This window comes from Oncorhynchus nerka, linkage group LG25 (genome assembly GCF_034236695.1).
Source record: "Oncorhynchus nerka isolate Pitt River linkage group LG25, Oner_Uvic_2.0, whole genome shotgun sequence".
NCBI lineage: Eukaryota > Metazoa > Chordata > Actinopteri > Salmoniformes > Salmonidae > Oncorhynchus > Oncorhynchus nerka.
In genome coordinates, this window is record NC_088420.1 from 38,311,977 (window position 1) to 38,324,233 (window position 12,257).

Sequence of the window (12,257 nt, forward strand, 5' to 3'; positions counted from 1 at the left end):
GAAGAATACTCTAATTGCAATGCGGGTGGCTCTTAAAATAGCCTTTGGTTGTGCATAGTGTGTAGTCTGTTGCACCAGGTGTTGCCAGGGAACAGCACCTCATCGAAGAAGTAGGAGTTGAAGGTCTCCCTCAAACAGATTGCCTCCCGTGCTGCGTTGTTGGCCCCCATCCGTGCACTATCGTGCAGAGCAGCAGACCTCTCCTCTGGCACACGCCGGCAAGCTGCAGGTCCCCTTCTGGTCCTCGTGTCCATCTAATGAAGTTATGCAGGACATAGGGAGCCTTCACACACCCCTGAATTCCCTCAGGAGGATGTCCAAGATGGCCCTGGTCACATTCGCGACAATGCACCCAACCATGCAGTGCCCTACACGGGATTTGTAGGAATCTCCAGATGCAAGGTATCTGTAGGAATATGGAAAATAATGTCATTATTAGACTTTTACATCACCAGGTCATTGTGGATTACTAAAATATAATGTCTCTTATTACAAATCATGACAACATTGGATAGATAGATTCATGTTGTGGCAGCTGGCAGGGAGATGTGAGGGGAGTGGTGATTGAGGGGAGATATCTGGCAGTCTGTTGGCTCCACCCCCAGGTCTTATATGGACTTCCTGCCCCGATGAAGCAAGACTAACTCGTTAAGCAAGGGAGTGTTTGGGGATAAAAGGGGGAAGCAGCCTGCAACATTGTGTGAAAGTATCGTGAAGTAAAAAACATACATACATACATACATACATACATACATACATACATACATACATACATACATACATACATACATACAGTGAATTATACAGTTGAAGTCGGAAGTTTACATACACTTAGGAGTCATTAAAACTTGTTTTACAACCACTCCACAAATTTCTTGTTAACAAACTATAGTTTTGGCAAGTTGGTTAGGATATCTACTTTGTGCATGAAGTAATTTTTCCAACAATTGCTTACAGACAGATTATTTCACTTATAATTCACTGTATTACAATTCTAGTGGGTCAGAAGTTTACATTGTTGACTGTGCCTTTCAACAGCTCGGAAAATTCCAGAAAAGTATGTCATGGCTTTAGAAGCTTCTGATAGTCTAATTTACATAATTTGAGTCAATTGGATGTATTGACGCAAAGGCCTCCCTGTATTTCAAGGCCTACCTTCAAACTCAGTGCCTCTTTGCTTGACATCATGGGAAAATCAAAAGAAATCAGCCAAGACCTCCACGTGGTTCATCCTTGGGAGCAATTTCCAAACGCCTGAAGGCACCACGTTCATCTTTACAAACAATAGTACGCAAGTATAAACACCATGGGACCACGCAGCCATCATACCGTTCAGAAAGGAGAAGTGTTCTGTCTCCAAGAGAACGTACTTTGGTGCGAAAAGTGCAAATCAATCCCAGAACAACAGCAAAGGACCTTGTGAAGATGCTGGAGGAAACAGGTACAAAACTATCTATATCCACAGTAAAACGATATCGACATACCCTGAAAGGCCGCTCAGCAAGGAAGAAGCCACTGTTCCAAAACCGCCATAAAAAAGCCAGACCACCGTTTGCAACTGTGCATGGGGACAAAGATCGTACTTTTTGGAGAAATGTCCTCTGGTCTGACGAAACAAAAATAGAACTGTCTGGTCATAATGATATGTTTGGAGGAAAAAGGAGGATGCTTGCAAGCCGAAGAACACCATTCCAACCGTGAAGCATGGGGGTAACTGCATCATCTTGTGGGGGTGTTATGCTGCAGGAGGGATTGGTGCACTTCACAAAATAGATGGCATCCTGAGGAGGGAAAATTACGTGGATATATTGAAGCAACATCTAAAGACATCAGTCAGAAAGTTAAAGCTTGGTCGCAAATGGGTCTTCCAAATGGACAATGACCCCAAGCAAACTTCCAATGTTGTGGCAAAATGACTTAAGGACAGCAAAGTCAAGGTATTGGAGTGACCATCACAAAGCACTGACCTCAATCCTATAGAAAATGTGTGGGCAGAACTGAAAAAGTGTGTGCGATCATGGAGGACTACAAACCTGACTGAGTTACACCAGCTCTGTCAGGAGGAATGGGCCAAAATTCACCAAACTTATTGTGGGAAGCTTGTGGAAGGCTACCCGAAACCTTTGACCCAAGTTAAACAATTTAAAAGCAATGCTAGCAAATACTAATTTAGTATATGTAAACTTCTGACCCACTGGGAAAGTGATGAAAGAAATAAAAGCTGAAATAAATCATTCTCTCTACTGTTATTCTGACATTTCACATTCTTAAAATTAAGTGGTGATCCTAGCTGACCTAAGACAGGCGATTGGATTAAATATCAGGAATTGTGCAAAACTGAGTTTAAATGTATTTGGCTAAGATGTATGTAAACTTCCGACTTCAACTGTATATATATTTTTTTTTTAACTTTTATTTTACCTTTAGTTATACAGGTTTTTCTCATTGAGATAACATCTCTTTTCCAAGAGAAACCTGGTCCAATGTGTGTGTGTGTGTTTATGTATGTGTGTACATATATAGATATACAGCATATATACACTGCTCAACAGAATAAAGGGAACACTTAAACAACACAGTGTAACTTCAAGTCAATCACACTTCTGTGAAATCAAACTGTCCACTTAAGAAGCAACACTAATTGACAATAAATTTCACATGCTGTTGTGCAAATGGAATAGACAACAGGTGGAAATTATAGGCAAATAGCAAGACACCCCCAATAAAGGAGTGGTTCTGCAGGTGGTGACCAGGCCACTTCTAAGTTCCTATGCTTCCTGGCTGATGTTTTGGTCACTTTTGAATGCTTTCACACTAGTGGTAGCATGAGACGGAGTCTACAACCCACACAAGTGGCTCAGGTAGTGCAGCTCATCCAGGATGGCACATCAAGGCGAGCTTTGGCAAGAAGGTTTGCTGTGTCTGTCAGCGTAGTGTCCAGAGCATGGAGGCGCTACCAGGAGACAGGCCAGTACATCAGGAGACGAGAAGGAGGCCGTAGGAGGGCAACAACCCAGCAGCAGGACCGCTACCTCTGCCTTTGTGCAAGGAGGAGCGGGAGGAGCACTGCCAGAGCCCTGCAAAATGACCTCCAGCAGGCCACAAATTTGCATGTGTCTGCTCAAACGGTCAGAAACAGACTCCATGAGGGTGGTATGAGGGCCCGACATCCACAGGTGGGGGTTGTGCTTACAGCCCAACACCGTGCAGGACGTTTGGCATTTGCCAGAGAACACCAAGATTGGCAAATTCGCCACAGCTTTGCACACTTTTGGTATCCTCTCAACCAGCTTCATGAGATAGTCACCTGGAATGCATTTCAATTTACAGGTATGCCTTGTTAAAAGTTAATTTGTCGAATTTCTTTCCTTCCTAATGAGTTTGAGCCAATCAGTTGTATTGTGACAAGGTAGGGGTGGTATACAGACTATTTGGTAAAAGACAAAGTCCATATTATGGCAAGAACAGCTCAAATAAGCAAAGAGAAACGACAGTCCACCATTACTTTAAGACATGAAGGTCAGTCAATCCGGAACATTTCAAGAACTTTGAAAGTTTCTTCAAGTGCAGTCGCAAAAACCATCAATTGCGATGATGAAACTGGCTCTCTTGAGGACCGCCACAGCAAAGGAAGACCCAGAGTTACCTCTGCTGCAGAGGATGTTCATTAGAGTTATCAGCCTCAGCAATTGCAGCCCAAACAAATGCTTCAAAGAGTTCAAGTAACAGACAGATCTCAACATCAATTGTTCAGAGGAGACTGTGTGAATCAGGCCTTCATGGTCGAATTGCTGCAATTGAACCACTACTAAAGGACACCAATAATAAGAAGACTTGATTGGGCCAAGAAACATGAGCAATGGACATTAGACCAGTGGAAATCTGTCCGTTGGTCTGATGAGTTCAAATTTGAGATTTTTTATTATTCCAACTGCTGTATCTTTGTGAAACGCAGAGTACTGTAGGTGAACGGATCATCTCCGCATGTGTGGTTCCCACCGCGAAGCATGGAGGAGGAGGTGTGATTGTGTGGGCTGCTTTGCTGGTGACACTGTCTGTGATTTATTTAGAATTCAAGGCATACTTAACCAGCATGGTTACCACAGTATTCTGCAGCGATACTCCATCCCATCTGGTTTGTGCTTAGTGGGACGATCATTTGTTTTTCAACAGGACAATGACCCAAAACACACCTCTAGGCTATGTAAGGTCTATTTAACCAAGACGGAGAGTGATGGAGTGCTGCATCAGATGACCTGGCCGCCACAATCACCCATAATTACAATACTGTACATAAATACAAATCTTCACCAGTGAGGACGGACAGGTCATTGCCCATTTTCATTTGTATACTTATCACTTCATTGATCACATTTTAATCAAAGCCATTCATAACATGTTCATTTACACAATTCACTAGGAACCAAACAGAAGCAAACTAAAGGAAAAAGGGAGGGGCCTACTGTTTGTACTAATGATTACATCCCTGGTGTGTTAGTACTGGGCTGGAACAGAAGCCTGCACACCCAGCAGGATTGGCCTAATAAGTAATAGGGTTATACATGATGTGTGAATTTTAAACTGTATTTTTGTTTGCTACATTTGCAAATACTTGCTAACATAGGTACACTTTTTCTCTTCCCTCTCTATCCCCTCTTCCTCTCTACATCACAAGTCTCACCTGGGCTCTGGGGTCATTAACCTTTTTTGGGATAGGGGGCAGCATTTTCACTTTTGAATGAATAGCGTGCCCAGAGCGAACTGCCTCCTACTCTGTCCCAGATGCTAGTACATGCATATTATTATTAGTATTGGATAGAAAACACTCTGAAGTTTCTAAAACTGTTTGAATGATGTCTGTGAGTATAACAGAACTCATATGGCAGGCAAAAACCTGAGAAAAATCCAACCAGGAAGTGGGACATCTGAGGTTTGTAGTTTTTCAAAGCTTGGCCTACCAAATACACATTGAGATATGGATAAAGTTTTGCACTTCCTACGGCTTCCACTACATGTCAACCTTCTTTAGAAACTTGAATGAGGATTCTACTATAAAGGAGGGGCTCATGAGACCTCTTTGAGTCAGTGGTCTGGCAGAGTGCCTTGGTGTCATGACATGCGCTCCCGACAGAGTTATACCTCTCGTTCCAGTGCTTTTCTGAAGACAAAGGAATTCTCCGGTTGGAACATTATTGATGTTTTATGTTAAAAACATCCTAAAGATTGATTCCATACATCGTTTGACATGTTTCTAAAGGACTGTAACAGAACCTTTCGAGTTTTTGTCTGGATGAAGTGCCTGCGCCTCATGAAGATGGATTACTGGGCTGAAAACGCTAACAAGTGGCTATTTGGACATAAATGATTTTATGGAACAAATCAGTCATTTATTGTCGAACTGGGATTCCTGGGAGTGCCTTCTGATGAAGATCATCAAAGGTAAGTGAATACAGTGCCTTGCGAAAGTATACTTTGCGACCACCTATTTATGGTGTTGTTTCTAACTTTGTTGACTCCAAAATGGCGGATATTCCTCTAGCTGTTTTGGGTTCTGAGCGACGTTCTCAGATTATGCTTTTTCAGTAATCTGTTTTAAAAAAATCTGACACAGCGGTTGCATTAAGGAGAAGTCTATCTTTAGTTATGTGAATAACACTTTTATTTTTTATCAATGTTTATTATGAGTATTTCTGCAAAATCACCAGATGTTTTGGAATCAAAACATTACTGCACGTAAGGCGCCAATGTAAACTGAGATTTTTTGATATAAATATGCACATTATCGAACAAAACATACATGTATTGTGTAACATGATGTCCTATGAGTGTCATCTGATGAAGATCATCAAAGGTTAGTGATTAATTTGATCTATATTTCTGATTTTTGTGACTCCTATCTTTGGCTGGAAAAATGGCTGTTTGTTTTTTTCGACTTGGCTATGACCTAACATAATCATATATTGTGCTTTCCCTGTAAAGCATTTTTGAAATTGGACATGATGGGTAGATTAACAAGATGTTTATCGTTCATTTGCTGTATTAGACTTGTTAATGTGTGAAAGTTACATATTTAAAAAAAATATTTTTGAATTTTGCGCGCTGCCTTTTCAGCGGAATATTGTCGAGGGCCTGCGCTAGAAAGGTTAACTCCTCAGCCGAGCATTCAACCTGGTCCTCCAGAGTTTCATCACTAGAGGACCACTCCCAGTGCTCTGACCGACACCTACACAGTCACCACTGAGTCATGCCTGGATCCGGAAATGGAAAAACGACCTAGACAGGACCAGCCAATGCTTGTCCTCCACTGCTCTCATTGTGGGGAATGACGGAGCTGACACCCCTCTGTCAGGTGAGGAGCTGGAGAAAGATGTTTACGTAGAGTTCATGTGTAAAGAGACCTATGACATGGTGTGTAAGGAGAACCAGAGCTCAGTAAACGTTGAGTTCCCCTCCATCAATCCCTGTGAGCTGGCTTTTCTCACCAACTACATGTCATCAAGCCGCTCCGATGTTCTCGACCAATTCCGAAGCACTGATCAGCGTCCAGATGCAGTCAGTGAGGTAGCCAGCGACTCCACCTCTCCGTCCTCAGACCTGGGCAGTGCTGACATGAACGCAAAGATGTACTATCGCACCTCAGACCCAAGTGCATGACCTGAGCACTCTCAGGTCAGAATCAGATATTGAGTGGGAGCTGGAGGCAGCGTTCGCCTGCAAAGGACCCCTGGTCTCCAACATGATCTCCTCCAGCTCCTCACCTGTCCCCAGGATGGGGGAGTCAGCATAGCCTAGTGGTTAGAGCGTTGGACTAGTAACCGGAAGGTTGCAAGTTCGAATCCCCGAGCTGACAAGGTACAAATCTGTCGTTCTGCCCCTGAACAGGCAGTTAACCCACTGTTCCTAGGCCATCATTGAAAATAAGAATTTGTTCTTAACTGACTTGCCTAGTTAAATAAAGGTAAAATAAAAATAAATAAAAGAGCCCTATGATGACAGCCAGGAACTGATTGGCCTACAGAGTGTAGATGATTATGATGAATTGCCCTATGAGGACCAGGCTGGCCCATATGAGGCTCTGCCCCATCCTGCACACTGTGAGGACAGCATCTCCAGACAGATGGTACTTCAGATAGAACCCGACCACAGCCTGGAGACCTTCAAACGAGGATTCAGACTCACCCTGGTTGCTTAGCAACCTGGTAACCAAGATGAACTTGGAGGTATCTTATCCAATCAGCTGTCCAGAGGACTGTTTCAAGAGGTCAGTGTCCATCTCGGACACCATCTCACCCTCCTCGGACATGAAGCGAGACGCATTCAACAGTGCTGCGGGCGAAAAAGTGCAGAAATCTGGGACGAAGGGATCGGAGGATAATGAATGGAAGGGTCTGAGAAATAAGGGGAAGGCGAGGGAGAAGAGTGCAGAGCCACCCAAATTGATTACAGGGAAAGCTAACGATAGAGTCAGCCCCTGTCTGTACAAGAACAATCCCACAGCTGACACCATCAGACCGGTGATTGTGGAGCACTATAGCAACAACACAACAACAACACAACAATCACACTCAGGTTTGGGAAAGAAATCCCCAGCCCTAAATCAGTCAAAAACACCAAGAGGCAGGATGAAGAAGAGGAAGAGGAAGATACTGTGGAGCCAGATAACAACCTGGTGATGCTGGAGGGGCGGAAGGAGCTGGACTCTCCCAGTCTGAGTTATAGAGTGTGGTGAGCGACAAGGAGGAGGGCCACGAGACAAAGGCCAAGCCCACAGGACGCTCTACGCATCACCACAGTCAAACACAGCATGACCCTGGACATCCGCACGACCCAGACCAACCGATGCTTCAGCCTCACCTACTCCACTGACAACGACAAGGAAGAGGGGGACTTTTCCCTGTTCCTGAGCTGCCTGAGGAAACAGTTGCTCTATGGTGGCAAAAAAAAAATCAAAAGGCACATACGATCTATCTTTGTTGCAGGTGCATGGTAACAGTTGAATAAGGTGTGAAAAAATAGGAAACCTGCACACTGCTTTTACTAGTATCACTGATCTTTATTAAGCTTCATACATCGGCCTTAAGGCCTTCATCAGAATTAAGGCCTTCGTCAGAACACAGAGTGTTTATCATTTGCATCCTTATGTAGACTTTGCTTCACCCAAATTCATTCAATGCATCAAATAGGGTTGGAGTCGACTCAGATGTTCCCCACAGACAGCGACTCCAGCTATCATCACACATTGACTGCTTTTTTCCCACCAAAGAAAATAAACAATGTAGGAGAGGCAAGTTGGGACCAGGAACACAGTCTGTAGACCGGGAGCTACAGCAGGACGCAGTAATTAACCTCTCCAAAAATGAGCTCACTGACACACAAGTCTCAGTCTTATCTAAGGGCCTCTCTTTTGTACTACATGTACAGATAAACCATTTGATACGAAAGTACATCTGTTTAAATTATTTCTCAAGATTAAACTTAAACACGTTTTCCCAAAATACTGTTTTTGGCCTAGAAACCCAACAAAGAACTCTTACCCATTTTAAGGCCAAAAGGAAATTCTGTCCTATGGCTAACAACTCCTCGATTAATACCTGTTGTAGGTTAGTCGAACAAGAAGGCATGTCTGTGTATATGAGAAAAACAAAACATATTCAGAAGAACCTCAGGACAGAGAACAGGCATTTATTTCACTAATGAACCTGCAGACAAGGGGGTGCTGTGGTCTCTAAGAGATTTCCACAACTGGATTGTGCAACATTTTCCCATTATTATTTTTAAATGTCTTCAAGCTCTGTCAAATTTGTTGTTGATCATTGCTAGACAACTGTTTTCAAATCTTGCGATAGATTTTCTAGTAGATTTAAGTCAAAGCTGTAACTCGGCCACACAGGAACATTCACTCTCTTCTTGTTAAGCAACTCCAGTGTATATTTGGCCTTGTGTTTTAAGTTATTGTCCTGGTGAAAGGTTAATTCATCTCCCAGTCTCTGGTGGAAAACAGACTGACCCAGGTTTTCCTTTAGGATTTTGCCTGTGCTTAGCTCCATTTATTTTAAATCCTGAAAAACTCCCCAGTCCTTAACGATTACAAGCATACCCATGACATGATGCAGCCATGACTATGCTTGAAAATATGTAGAGTGGTACTCAGTAATGTGTTGTATTGGATTTGCCCCAAATATGACATTTTGTATTAAGGACAAGAAGTTAATTGCTTTGCCACGTTTTATGCAGTATTACTTTAGTGCCTTGTTGCAAACAGGATGCATGTTTTGGGAATATTTTTTATTTTGTACAGACATCCTTCTTTTTACTCTGTCCATTAGGTTAGTATTGTGGAGTAACTAAAATGTTGTTGGTCCATGCAACCTATTATGTGAATGGTGAAGCACACGTTTACTCCTGAACGTATTTAAGCTTGCCATAACAAAGGGGTTGAATACCTATTGACTCAAGAATATGAATTTGTAAAACATAATTCCACTTTAACATTATGGGGTATTGTGTTTAGGCCAGTGACATATTTTTTAAATTGTTCAGGCTGTAACACAATCTCCAGAATTCAGACTTCAACGCAACAAAATTTGGAATAATTCAAGGGGTGTGAATGCTTTCTGAAGGTGTCATTATGTGTCATTAGGCTTAGTGAAGAGTGGGAAAAGTTGAGCCAAAGGTGTGAATTGAGCCACCCTTATTACTAGGAAACCCTAAACAAAAAAGGTATATTTTCACCAAATACATAAGAAGGAAGGAGGAAGAAACCACATGGAAAAAGTGGTAAGCAAGTTAGGTTAAAAAAATTGATTTTCACCAATTTATTGTGTTGAGGTTTCATGATGCTTGTATCTTAGCAATCAACTTGAAGCTGATTGTTTGCGAATTATAAATTCACCCCATGTCATCAGTTCCATTACATTATGGTTTCACAAATGGTGTTTATCCAACCGTTTGGCTATTGTAACAGCAAGGTTATAGAAGAAATCCAGCCTGTACAATTCTATGGGATGCCACAAAAGGTTTTATTAAAAATTCTGCAACTGCATTTCCATCTGGTTTGAATCAATCACAATAACTTCATTCATTGATAAGACAGAGCAGAATTTGCCTTCCATTGTAATCGTCCCAGTCGTTTACTGGCCAACAAGCTACGCAGTAATGATCAATTAACTGTTATAGCAACTATTGTATCTGAAACTGGGGAATTACTATCAGAACCCAAATTAATCAATCAAACATTCTCTCGCTTTTATAAAGAACTGTACACCTCTGATTGTAAATCCACACCAAGCCAGACTAAGTCCTTTCTAAAATAATGAAGTTACCCAAATCCCTCTCAATGAAGTCAAAAGAGCTTTGAATAGCATGAACAAAGGCAAATCACCTGGATGGGATGGTATTGCCCCTGAGGTCTATTCAAAATGTTTTAATCAATTACGTCCACTATTGCTCAAAATTATTAACCTGTTGCGACGAGCAATCTCGTATCCGGGATCCTATTTATAGCCTCAAGCTCATTACCATAACGCAACGTTAACTATTCATGAAAATCGCAAATGAAATGAAATAAATATATTAGCTCTCAAGCTTAGCCTTTTGTTAACAACACTGTCATCTCAGATTTTCAAAATATGCTTTTGAACCATAGCTAAACAAGCATTTGTGTAAGAGTATTGATAGCCTAGCATAGCATTAAGCCTAGCATTCAGCATGCAACATTTTCACAAAAACAAGAAAAGCATTCAAATAAAATCATTTACCTTTGAAGAACTTCAGATGTTTTCAATGAGGAGACTCTCAGTTAGATAGCAAATGTTCAGTTTTTCCCAAAATATTATTTGTGTAGGACAAATCGCTCCGTTTTGTTCATCACGTTTGGGTAAGAAAAAACCCGAAAATTAAGTCATTACAACGCAAACTTTTTTCCAAATTAACTCCATAATATCGACAGAAACATGGCAAACGTTGTTTAGAATCAATCCTCAAGGTGTTTTTCACATATCTATCGATGATAAATCATTCGTGGCAGTTTGGTTTCTCCTCTGAAGAAAATGGAACGCGCATGGACCTGGAGATTACGCAATAATTTCGACGGAGGACACCGGGCGGACACCTGGTAAATGTAGTCTCTTATGGTCAATCTTCCAATGATATGCCTACAAATACAGCACAATGCTGCAGACACCTTGGGGAAACGACAGAAAGTGCAGGCTCATTCCTGGCGCATTCACAGCCATATAAGGAGACATTGGAACACAGGGCATTCAAAATCTGGACCATTTCCTGTATGAAATTTCATCTTGGTTTCGCCTGTAGCATTAGTTCTGGGGCACTCACAGATAATATCTTTGCAGTTTTGGAAACGTCAGAGTTTTTTCTTTCCAAAGCTGTCAATTACATGCATAGTCGAGCATCTTTTCGTGACAAAATATCTTGTTTAAAACGGGAACGTTTTTTATCCAAAAATTAAAAGAGCGTCCCCTATCTTGAAGAAGTTAACACAGCTGTTCGCAAAGGTTCATTTGGGAGAGATGTGACTACAGCACTAATTTTGCTTTTATGAAAAAAGGCAAGATAAGTGTCATCCCTATTGCTCAAAATTATTAACACAGCTGTACGCAAAGGTTCATTTGGGAGCGATGTGACTACAGCACTAATTGTGTGTGTCTTCCCCTATTTTTGATAAACATAGATATGACACTGTTTTCCAAAATGTAATCTCCTGTCTCGAGACTTACTTACCCAAATTGGTCCACACGGAACAAAGCAGGATTGTTAAAAACATGTTTATCCTCAGATAACCTATCAAAATGAAATGCATCTATAAGGACACAAGGCAAGACCCAAATGCAGACACAGGAGGCAGATGGTTGAGCTCCGATATTTATTATAGTAAAAGGGGTAGGCAAAAGGCAGGTCGGGTACAGGCGACAGTTCATAAACCAAGTCAGAGTCCAAACAGTACCAAGCGATAGGCAGGCTCGAGGTTTGGGCAGGCAGAGTGGTCAGACAGGCGGGCTCAGAGTCAGGACAGGCAAGGGTCAGAACCAGGAGGGCAAGGAAAGAGAGACTGGGAAAAGCAGGAGCTGAAACACAAAAACGCTGGTTGACTTGACAAACAAGACGAACTGGCATAGAGAGACAGGAAACACAGGGATAAATACACCGGGGATAATAAGCGACACCTGAAGGGGTTTGAGACAAGCACAAGGACAGGTGAAACAGATCAGGTTGTGACATAATCAGAAACAACAGCTCCT